The sequence below is a fragment of the Gymnoscopelus braueri genome, assembly GCF_963280865.1.
Source record: "Gymnoscopelus braueri genome assembly, chromosome: 14".
Classification (NCBI taxonomy): domain Eukaryota; kingdom Metazoa; phylum Chordata; class Actinopteri; order Myctophiformes; family Myctophidae; genus Gymnoscopelus; species Gymnoscopelus braueri.
In genome coordinates, this window is record NC_137619.1 from 20133543 (window position 1) to 20146042 (window position 12500).

A 12500-nucleotide genomic window follows, 5' to 3' on the forward strand; every position below is an offset into this window, starting at 1 on the left:
GCACACGCACACGCACACGCACACGCACACACGCACACACACACACACTGAACTGAACAAAACCAGAGGCACAGAAGTAGAGATACAGGGGGAGGGAGAGAATGAGCAATGGACACAGCAAAAGGCATTAAGAGGCAGAAAAAAGATAGAGTAGACAAAAAGCAAGAGTGACAGATGCACTGAAGGGGAGGTAGAGATACCAAAACAGAGAGAGACAGAGAGATTTAACAGGCGATCGCACAATGGTGGCACATGTTTTAATGGGTGACTTGCATGCAAAAAACATTTGAACTGTGAAAAATGTGACATATTTTGGCGTGGCTGATAATTAGACCTATTTGACCCCGTGGGGGAAATTCAGTTTTCAGCTTAACCCAGCTGATTGCTGTCTAAGTGGACTTGGGCGCAGGGGGGAACAGTTAGGAGTTAAGCGTCTTGCTAAGGGACACCTCAACACATTGCTGGGGCACACACACACACACACACACACACACACACACACACACACACACACACACACACACACACACACACACACACACACACACACACACACACACACACACACACACATGCAAGCACGCACCGATGCACGCATTCACTCACACATACTCACACACACAATTTATGCAAACTTTTAGAGACATTGCAATTACTTAAATGTACTTCTCCTCACCCTAACCCTAACAGAGTTATCACCGGATGTGGCTGTGTAATCTTACGCTAACCTTGAAACTGCAGTAAAATAAAACCTCAACTTGGCATGCCTATGTCAGGACACACACACACACACACACACACACACACACACACACACACACACACACACACACACACACACACACACACACACACACACACACACACACACACACACACACACACACACACACACACACACACACACACACATACAGCTACAAAGACATAAACACATTCACATTCAGAAGACACTCTATCTCACCCCATCATATGAGAGTGTGTACCCAGAGGTGACAGTGGGTGAGTAGTGTGTGCCCTCACTGCCCTGTGACTCACATGCCATACCAGTCTGTCATGTTGAATTTTGAGGGGGGCATCAGGGGACCCCCAGGGGCCGTTTGCAGAGGCACACTGTGTTCCTTTTATGCCCACATACTGTATGGCAGTGGTTCTCAAACTTTTTCATGTCAAGGACCCCCAAAATGATATGTACTTTTAGAACCAATGCTGTATTAGCCATGACCAAATATGAAGTCCAGGGCAGACTATGAAGTCAGTTTATACTGTATTGATGACATCAGAGTACATAATATGGGGATTTGCGGATTTATTGATATAGTTTGTACAACCGCCGATCGGACCGATTTCCCATCACCCCCATGGGTCCTTGGCAATATGCACGCGAGTTTGAAGTCGATCGGTTGGACGATCTCTATGTATGCCCATATGGTCATAATGGTTCTGGACAACTGGATCTCCATATTTGCCCATATGCATATGCCCATATAGGGGCATATCGGTCGGATCAGTGGTGTGATGTACAGTAGATGTGAGGACCTCTAGTTTTCAAAAATAGCTGAAATAGCGTATCTACATTCTACAAGCTCACAATGCCCACATCAGCTGTTTTTCTCTATTTCCTATATTTGTACACAACGCCATCGTACAGCTCATTATAGTTTAAGTGTTTAAGGACCTCTAGTCCTCCAGGGGCAGAGAAAAATAAGGTCAGGGAGGATGTACATTGGGATGAGAGTTGAAAAAAGGAAAACATTACAAACATTTAAATGAACACAATGAAAATGAAACCAACAGCACTTTTTTGTACAGCACACACAGCTCTTAAACCTCCTTGTCAACACACACACGCACACAGCCACGCAGCCACTCAGCCACGCACGGAGCCATGCACGCATGCACACACACACACACACACACACACACACACACACACACACACACACACACACACACACACACACACACACACACACACACACACACACACACACACACACACACACAGCCAGATAGCAGTGTTGAGTGGTCCAGCAGAGACCATGTTGTGTTCAACCAGAGACACGGACTGTGATGGACCGCTAGCTCAGCTTAATTCACACTGCCTGTGTGTGTGTGTGTGTGTGTGTGTGTGTGTGTGTGTGTGTGTGTGTGTGTGTGCGTGCATGCGTGCGTGCGTGCGTGCGTGCGTGCGTGCGTGAGTGAGTGTGGAAGAAGGGAGGGAGACAGATTAGGGGCTACAAGAAAGTTCAGGGTTCAGAGTTCAGATCAGTGAAGATCTTACATCTCACAAGGAAACCACCTGTGTTTTGTTTTTGGTTTGTTTTTTCAGATTTGTTCCATAGACATAATATATCACAGCGCATTCTCACACCCATTCTGTGAAACGGGTGACAAGTTGGGGCAGGATTTGACCATGTGTTAACCACGCAATGGGACTTCCCTGCGTCAGACGGTGATGAAACAGGGCTATCCGGTCTTGTCGCATCTTGATGAGGATGGATGATTATGATGAATATTATCTCGTCAAATAGTTGAATGGTTTTTATTCTTATCGCTGTATTTTTTACTTTATTTTATTTACTTAGCAATGTTGCTGATATATCTATCTATCTATACAGTAAAATCCTCTGTGTTCATTTAACTCTGAGAGTGTAAAATATAACGACATTGACCAAATTAAAACTGAGGATTTGACGGTGTAATTCTTTTTAACCCTTTCAGAGTTAGATGAACACTGATGATGTTCCTGTTCGTGGGGAGTAAAGCTGTAACAACGATTATAAAGACATACAGTAAATAGTCCTAGAGAGCAGCTCAACCTGTTGTAAAGATACATTATTTTATTAATTTGGGAAAATACTCTCATAGCATCTATTAATCACAAAAAAAGCAACATTCTGGCATTGATTATGGATGGTCACCACCAGCCGACATTGACACAGCAATGATGTAATTAACAGCAACACGAGTTGCGTCTGTAAATGTTTTTACGGTGTGGATCTGCAGGAGGCTAGCCATCTCCTGTATAAGATCATAAGGTCAATCTGTGTGTCTGTCTGCCTGTGTGTCCGGAGCTAATCTTGCAACGTACATTTCTTGTGCACACTGTTTGGTTTTTTTACACGGCTGCTGTAGGCTATCAAGTCGTCAGATGGGCATTTGTGCATTTTCAGAGCATATTTATTTAGGGTGCGTGGCGCTGTTCCGACGCCTCGCAGCTCCGACAGCCCGCCAGTCCGACAGCCGTCCCTGGGAGGCCTCGACCCGGCCCAGGGAGCCTCAAAGCTGGGTACTCGCTCCAGTCCGGGGGACCCACGCCTCCGGGGGACACCCGGCTCTCCAGGCGGTCCCGTGGACCCACTCTTAAGCACCCCTCGGCGGGCGTTAAGTGAAGTGGCAGGCCGCGGCCAAAGCACCGCGTGGACCTGGTGGTACAAACGGCGACGAGCGCCCATGGGACTATTATGGACTTAGCGCGTTGGACCCGGCTCACCGGCCGGTCCCGCGGACCTACTCTTAAGCACCCCTCGATGGGCGATAAGTCGGGGGGTCCCGCGGCCTATGGACCGCAGGCACCTGGTGGTACAAGCGCTGCCGCAAGAGTTTTCATGCCCATTAGCAGGGTCTTATTTCCTCGCTGATGACTGTCTTCTTCACTCTACGGCTTGAGCCGATGTCATTTCTCTTGGCTAAAGGTTTCGCTTAGGTAGAGGACAGTGGGAATCTCGTTCGATTAACCTCGGGCGATCCCCGCGGCGTGCGGATCCGGCCGCGGTAGCCCTTGAGCGGTCCGTGGCAAGACAGTGGGAATCTCGTTCGAATTAACCCGGGCGCAGCAGCCACTGCCGAGATACGGGACAACCGGGCCGCAGGGCAGCACGACCAGCATAGATACGTAGCTGCTCGCAGGTTCATGTCAGGCTCCCCCACCGCCGACACCATCAAGGTAACTTGACTTGCGGGTCGGGGGCTCTGGTTTACTCGACTCCTGCGTGCCCCACACACTATGTGGTCTGCACCCATTCAAGGTACTGTCCCGGCGTGGACACTTGGCAGTGCCTGCACGCCCAACTCACACAAGTCTGCTGCGCCCTTTAAGACAAGCATATGCTACTGGCAGGATCAACCAGGTAGGCCTCCTGTTCCGCCGCGGACGTCGCGCCCAGCTGAGAAGCGCGCCGTGGGGTTGCCGGTCCGCGGAGACCGCCCAGGCCCCCCGTGAGGAGGGCGGCGGTGTGGTGTCTCCCGGAGGCGCGCACTGCGTCGGTCACCACTTCTTCCGTTGCCCCTCAGCCGGTCGAAAGCATGTTACAGGGGATTGGCGCCCGTGGCCCGTTACGCAGCTGTTTGGTCGGTCGCCGGAGTACGCGACGCAAGCAGGGTTTGAGAAACGGAGTCTCCGGAGCGCGCCTTTGCGCCCCCGCGGCGTGCGGATCTCCTCGCCGAGCCCCGTGATGGGGCTCGAGGCGAGGCCGGCAGCGGGGGCCCTCAGGCGGTCCGTGGCAAGGCAACTAGGGCAGACGGTGCGTCTCGGTCTCGCTCGGCCGGGGTCGGCGGCGGAGGAGTGCGGAGGACAGGCCACCGAGGCCTCTCCGCACGTGGTCCCTCCGCGCCTGGTCGGGCCCGCAGGCTGCAAGCAGCGTCCACCGAAGCACACGAGGTGACGGCGGGGCCCTTGCAAGAGGCGGGCTACGAGTGCCTATCGGTCAGGGAAAAGCAGCGGGTTCCACGGCCCTTGCGGGCGGCATGGTTCCCGTGAGTGGCCACCGTGGCCGACGGCGGGCCCTGCATTCGGGCAGGCCTGCCGTCCGTGGTCCCAGCGTCCGCACGCTGGTCCTTACATCCGGTCTGGGAAAAGTTGGCGATACTCCCGGGAGAGAATTTCAAAGGAGGGGGCCAGGGCAGAGCCCAGATACTCGTGGGCTCCACGAGGACCTCCAGGGCGCCCGTCCGCCCGGCCGTGCCCGAGCGGAGGCCTCGCTCTTCCCATAAGCCCGCTGGGAAGAGGCCTCCGATTTCATGGTTCTCTCCCCCCTCGCGGGGAGGGGGGAGAGGGACCCACGGCCACCACCACCGGGCGCCCCGCTCGGGCACCCGGGCCGCCCCGAGACGGAGCCTCGCCCCGGGCTTCGCGACGGCCAAGCTCCATAGGTACGTTCTGGAACAAGTCGGCGCCTCGCCCGGGAGACTTTTTCACAGGAGGGAGGCAGGGACGAGCCATACGCCTCCTGGGCCACGGGGAGTGGACGGGGAGGTACAACGCGGAGATCCAGGGGGAGCGGGCCCGCGCCGCCACCCGAGACGGAGCCTCGCGCTGGGCATCGCGACGGCCAAGCTCCACAGGTACGGTCTGGAGCGAGTCGGCGTCTCGCCCGGGAGACTTTTTCAAAGGAGGGAGGCAGGCACGAGCCAGAGGCCTCCTGGGTTACGGGCAGGTGACAGGGAGGTACGACGCGGAGATCCAGGGCAAGGGACCCCTCGCGGCGCCGACACTGCCCCAAGACCATGCCCCGGTTCCGGGCATGGTCTCTAGCTACCCGCTGGCACCAGTGGCCACTTTCCCCCCACGCGAAATTTCACGCAGGGGAGAGGCCAGAGCCCCAGACCTCACGGGGCCTGCAAACACAGTGCGATTTTCACACTTTTTCCCGGGTTTTTCGGCCGCAGTTTGCCCGGGCAGCCACCCAGGGACCCCGGGGGGGCACCACCGCGTGCGCACCCCCAGCCCGGATCCAACGAGCCCTCCGCCGGCGCCGGGCGACCCAGGGACAGGGAGATACCGGCCGTTTTGGCCCGAAAAGCCGAAAAACAGCAGATCGACAAGCTCATAATTTTTTTAATTTTTTTTCGGCCGGGGGTCCTCCAGGGGGTCCCCGCGGACCTCTGGAGGCCATACAAACACTCAGCGCGATTTTTGATTTTTTTTTGATTTTTTTTGTATTTTTTTTTGGAGAACCATGATTTTGGGGGTCTCCGCCGCCCCACCGCTACCCCCAGGAAGGTGCCTCTTCCTGGGCATGGTCCCTACCTACGAGATGGTACAAGTGGCCACTCTCCCCCCATGCGAAATTTCAAGCAGGGGAGAGGCCTGAAGCCCAGAGCTTCTTGGGAGCTCTGGACTCTGAAATATTTTCAGAGTTTTTTTGGAGAACCAGGATTTTGGGCGGTCCGTGTCGCCGTCTCGGCCCCAGGCAGGTGCCTCCGTGCTGGGCATAACTACCCGATGGCACGAGTCGGCCTTTCAGGCACCTCCAGGAAAATTCCTTGAGGCAGGAAGGCAGGGGCCCACCTCCTCCAGGGGATCCTGGACTTAGAAACATTTTCGAAATTTTTTTGAGAACCAGGATTTTGGGCGCTCCGTGGCCCATCGCTTCCCCCAGGAGGAGGCCTCTTCCTGGGCATGGTCCCTACCTACGAGATGGCACCAGTCGGCCCTTCTCCCTGGCTCTCCCTTCCACACAGGCCAGGGGCCAGGGAGCCCAGTCCCTCACGGCACAGTGCCGGGTGCACACTCGCCCGCTCTACCCGCCCCGGGAGCCACCGTCCCTGGGTAGGAGGTGGTCCATGGACCCCCGATGGGGACCAGGGACCGGGGACGGCGCCGCCTTGTGGACGCCGGCGGTATTGCGCCCCAAGACAACAGCCTTTTACAGGCTTGTGGATCTGCTCTTTTTTCAGCCGTTTTGAGCCCAGATTCCGGCTGTCGGACCCGCGGGGCGTCGGAACAGCGCCACGCAGCCCTTTATTTAAATTATCAATCAATCGATTGTGTTTCAGCTTGGATCAATGGAATAACGTATAATTTGAGTTGCTATTAATTATAATGAAAACAAAATTTTCAAGGATTTAAAGAAAAAATGCCATGCCATGCCATTTCATTAACAATATTATATTTTCTTCATATTCATTACATTAACATAAGAATCTTAGTGTTTGGCAATTATTTGGGGGTCCACTTGCAGTACCCTCGCGGCCCACCAGTGGGCCCCAGCCCACAGGTTGAGAATCTCTGTCATAGATGATGTCACAGGCTGGCCACAATGTGAAGTCCCAATTGAAGCCACGCCTTTTCCAAGTGGATCCCAGTATCAGCCTCTGTCTTTTAGCAAGGCACTGCAGCTCTAACAAGCTGCAAGGAGCACAACACTGACTCACACTGACCTCTGACCCCATGGAGGGTGGTCAGCGAAAAGAGAATGTCCTTTTGGGCACCAATGCAGTTTTTAGAATCAGGAACACACACACACACACACACACACACACACACACACACACACACACACACACACACACACACACACACACACACACACACACACACACACACACAGGCATGTTGTGTAACAATTCTCCCTAAGGTCCATAAAGGTTGTCCAGTCGAGCCATTAAAGGATGCTACAACAGAGAGGTCATCGTCCATGTCAGTGTGAGACAGAGAACAGGGAGATAGAGTTAGAGTGACGCAGAGAGAGAGAGCGAGAGAGAGAGAGATCGCGTGTGGGTGTCCGTGTGTGTGTGTATCTGTGAGTGTGTCTGGAGGGGTTGAGTGTATGTGTGTGTGTAGGGGGGGGGCTGAGCTATAGTGACTCAGCTGATGGTCCACAGACATCCCCTCAGCCAGATTACTCATCTCCAGCTTGCTAAAGCCATATGAGTGTGTGTGTGTGTGTGTGTGTGTGTGTGTGTGTGTGTGTGTGTGTGTGTGTGTGTGTGTGTGTGTGTGTGTGTGTGTGTGTGTGTGTGTGTGTGTGTGTGTGTGTGTGCGTGCGTGCGTGCGCGCGTGTGCACGTGCGTCCGTACGTGCACGTGTGTGTGTGCGTACATACGTGCACGTGCACGTGCACGTGCACGTGTGTGTGCGTGCTTGGTGGGGGGTGTTAGGCGTGCCAGTATGGCCTCTGGAGATGTGATTATTGTAATGCAGACAGAAATGTCACATGATGTGACACTGTATATACAGTAAATGACATGTGTGAGACAGTGCCATAATCCATGTCTGCATATATGCGGTACGTGTATGTCTGTTTGTATAGTTACATGGGTATGTCCTACGGGCCTTCTACAGAAGCATCACTAAGAGAATCATGACTGGCTGCATCACCGCCTGGCACAGGAACTGACATGCCCTCACCCGCAAAACGCTGCAGAGGGTGGTAGGGACAGCCCAGGGCATCAGTCGATCTGAGCTTCCCTCCTTCCAGGCTATATACCCCGGCCGTTGTGTCAGTGAAGCCGTAGGATTATCTAAGACCCCAGCCACCGCAACCATGGGCTGTTTCAGTTGCTTGCATCAGGCAAGCGGTACCGTACCCTCAAGGCCCTGACCAGCAGGCTCAGGGCAGCTATTTCTACCAGGCAGCTCCAGTAGGCTTGTTGCAGACACCTTGGCAGAACTGAAATTCCGGCCATCTATAAAAACACGTTCTCAACACGTCCTATAAAGACAACTTGGGGAGAGAAATGACAGAGCTGTAATATGTGACAATTGCGAGTGGGTGTGGCCAAGTAAGTGGCTCACTATTATTGGATAGCACTTCAAATAACATCCAAAATATTGGGCGGAACGTGCAATGATTGAAAAAGTTACACAGATTGACTTTAAAGTAATAGTGTATATAGTAAGTGTTGACAATACTAGGCCTATTGTCGGTTTTTGCTCTTGGCATACCTAAATCAAACTGACTCATTACTTTAATTAGCTGCAGCTGTCTTTGCCTTATTACCACATCTGTGTGTCCAATGCTTTGTGAATGGCAGTATATGAGAGAGAGAGAGAGAGAGAGAGAGAGAGAGAGAGAGAGAGAGAGAGAAGGAGATGTTTTCAGAGACTTGGATTCCCCATCTTACAATAATTGTCGATACGTTTGTTGCAACTGTGTGTCCAACAAAAAGCTGTCCAGCCTAAGGCTATGCCATAAAACTGCTCATGCCTCTAATTCCAAAGAAAGCTGTATTTGGCCCTAAGTCTTTATTTAGAATTTAGCAAGAATGACTATCTCTGCCAAGCCTTGACATTTCCCAGAGTGCTATCAAGGTTAGTCAGAAAGGCACCAATGTTTCACAACCTTTTGCAATGCTTTATGATATACAGATTTCATGAATTTGTAGTTTCAATTGGATTAAAATTATGTTTTGAACTCTGAGCTGAGCTGTCCAGTTATCAATTAAATTGCAACAATGGATAAGTTGACTGTTCTTTGAAAGAATAACATTTTGTTGCCATAATTGTGAGCCAGATAAAATGTATTCAGCCTATTGAGGGCATCAAACTCCAAGCCATGTTTTGACAACCCATATAGATTTGCTCAGACTTAAGTCAGCCATCTTCACCTGGATTCAAATACTTATCCCCAACATTGCCCAAACTGCTTCAGAAATTTACAATTTCTGTATTTATTTATTTTTTATCTAATACTGTTCTTCGCTCAGCACCTGCGCAATTTTGGGGGTTGGATGTGCATATCCTTCTTCTTTTTTAACTTCTGTAATGTAGTCATACTTTTCACTTTTTATGTTCTTGTCATCAGTTTCCTCCCCTAAAGTAAAAAAAGGTAGTGTTGTTTCAAAATATAAGATAATTGCACAAGCTTATACAGTACACTACTTAATCTGTCATGGCTTTCCCTGTGCATGGACCTCCGTTGAATGCCACCCTTACCTTAGGCCAATATTTTCTTGTTATACGGTTTAACAAAAGCCCCTATAGCCATTGACCAGAGGGGATGCTGCCTGCTGAGTCTATTCATCCTATCCTATATTCAAATTGGCTTAAGGGAGGACGGGAGTGCGGATGGCCCTATAGCCAAGAATGTTCCTTAGGGCATGCTCTAACAGTGTGCCAAATGTCATGCTTGTATCGTAAAATGCATGATTCCATCAAAATATTGCACGGAGATGCCGCACGATGAAAGATGAAAATGTGCCCCTAATCGGTGAACAGGAAAATTGTCACCGGATGTGAATCTTAGGGGTGCAACAGTTAATCAAAGTAATCGATTTAATCAATTATTAAATAATGATCGATTTTGATAAAATGATCTAAAATAAAATATTGAAAATAGCAAGCTCACAAGCTACAAGCTACAATAGGCAATAAGCTACAAGTGTTGTGAGCTTGTAGATCGCTATTTTTGCTCGACACTGTAGGACAAAGACTAAAATAGGGCTTAAGGGGTTAATCAGACTAAGCAATTTAGTCCATTATTAAAAAACTATTAGAATGTTTTAACGTTGATTCATTGACATTTTGACATTTTTTTTAAAAGAAAAAGAAAGAAAGAAAGAAAACTAAATGTGCTTCTTAATTATTCAATTGATCAAAACGTAATCAATAGAATAATGACTAAGAAGATAATCGATATGAGCAGCCCTAAAATATTCACCACTTTTGGATGGTATGGGAAGCAATTAATGCATGAAATCTTGTTTAATTCATAGATCACCCTTAGATGTTCAGGCCATTGTTGAAGAAGATTTGAGCATTACGGTAAGCTCTGTTCATAAAACATCATCAATAGGTTTTCATATTCCCTCGTGGTTTACTCCCATGTTGCAAGGAGGCTTTCTGTGGGGAAACACAGGACGCTATCCCAGAATGCCTTGGCACCGAACTGTGTTTTCCCAGAAGGTTTGGCAGGTTGGAGAAGAAGACCAGAGACACTTTAGTTGAAATTAACTTGACACATTGATGAATGGTTTTGCTGAAAATATAGCCACCAGATAAAACTAATGTTCAGCTTTGCACTGCTTGGGAGGTCAGACAATATATGTACAGTATGTCCAATCAAGGAATTGATGTTTGAGAGGTGATGTCTGGGCAGATCTTTCTCTTTTTTCACAGAAGGCAAAGAGAAAATAGAAAGAGATACCAGAATTCAGACGGTCCTATTCTGGTTGAGTCAGTCACTATTTCCAGTGAACATCAAAGTCTTTGGGTACATCCATGAATGTATTTATATTTATCAACTGCTTCTTTTTTGTGATTACATAACTATCTCTTTTAGTGCTCTTTTAGTGGCTTTTTAATTATGTATTTATTGTCTGTTGTTGACATGCATGTTGCTCTATGGAGAACAATAAAACATTCTCGTTTGCTCAAAAGGGAAATCTTATACACTCGACAGAATTCAGTAAATCTGTCCAACGTGGGGGTCATCAACATGTCCGTACATGGACAAACATGTCCGTGGCAAGACTTGTCTATGTCCGTGACACTTTTTTTCTTTTTCTTTTTTTACGAAAAATATTGTCTCTTTTTTTAATATTCACAATCTAATCTTAAATGTGTTTCAATAATTTTGGTGACTCATAAAGTGTCGGGATGACATACTCATTAATATGTTGCAGGAGATTTGTGGTATTGTACCTGATACCTGTACCGCGTACGTCGTACAGTATGTGAGTCAAGTCAACGGTATGACCACAGTGGAAATGGCATGTCATCTGTTCAGAAGGAGCTATTTGCTACCAAGGCAAAGAAGGGCAGAACTGCACAAGTAAAGCTAATTTTCGTCAGTTGAGAGAAAGTGTTTCAAAGTGTCCAGTAATGACAATAACAACTCAATTATAATAACACTCAACCAGCATAATCCATGGAAACCTTTGATCCACAGCCTCACCACCAGACCTCCTCCTCACCTCTGATCAAAGTTAGGCACCTTTGCATCAAACTATTGTGACACTGCATTCCTTTTAAATCCTGCCATACCCTTCATGAATCACTCATCATGTACATACCGTTTTCTATTGTTCCATCTGCATACTTTCTCAACATTTTTGAGTATGTTCACCGTATGGAAACCACAACTATTGAAGCTACGTTGACAAACTATAAAACTATAGTTTAGCTGCTAGAACTTCCTGTCACCTCCTGTCCTCAAGTAACACTGTCCTCTGAAAAGCCATCTGTCTATATATACTGTAATAACCAAATGAAGTATAATACGCACCCATTCACCTTTGCAGCTAAGTGGCCATTTTTCTCCTGCAATGTAAGATGGAAGCACTGTCTGTACTGATAAGACCCAATTATTGAAATCCCGAACATGGAATATACTTGGATCATGCCACATTGAATGCCTGTCTCAGGACTGCCCTGCCAGTATACAGTGGATAACTTCCCCAGTTTCTAGGTTTTCTAAAGTATAGCTAATCACTGTAAGTCTGAATTGGGATCTGCAATTTTGGGAACTGCTCCACGAGCGCTCATCAGAACCATCTGAGCAGCCATCAGCTGGGTGAAGCTGAAAAACTGAATTTCTCCTGTGGGATTAACCAGGTCTCCTCTTTCCCCCTTTCCCTGAAGCAATTTAGCACTCAAAGAGATCCCCTTCAAACTCACATGCACACCTTTCATCTCTCTCCCCTCTCCTCTTACTTTCCCTGTCTACCTCTTGCTAACCTCACAGCTGCCCGTGTAATAGGTCTCATTCTCTCGCTGAGACTCGTAATTTGGGGTATGTTGTCACATTTGTTTTATGTATATTATTGTGGTGTTC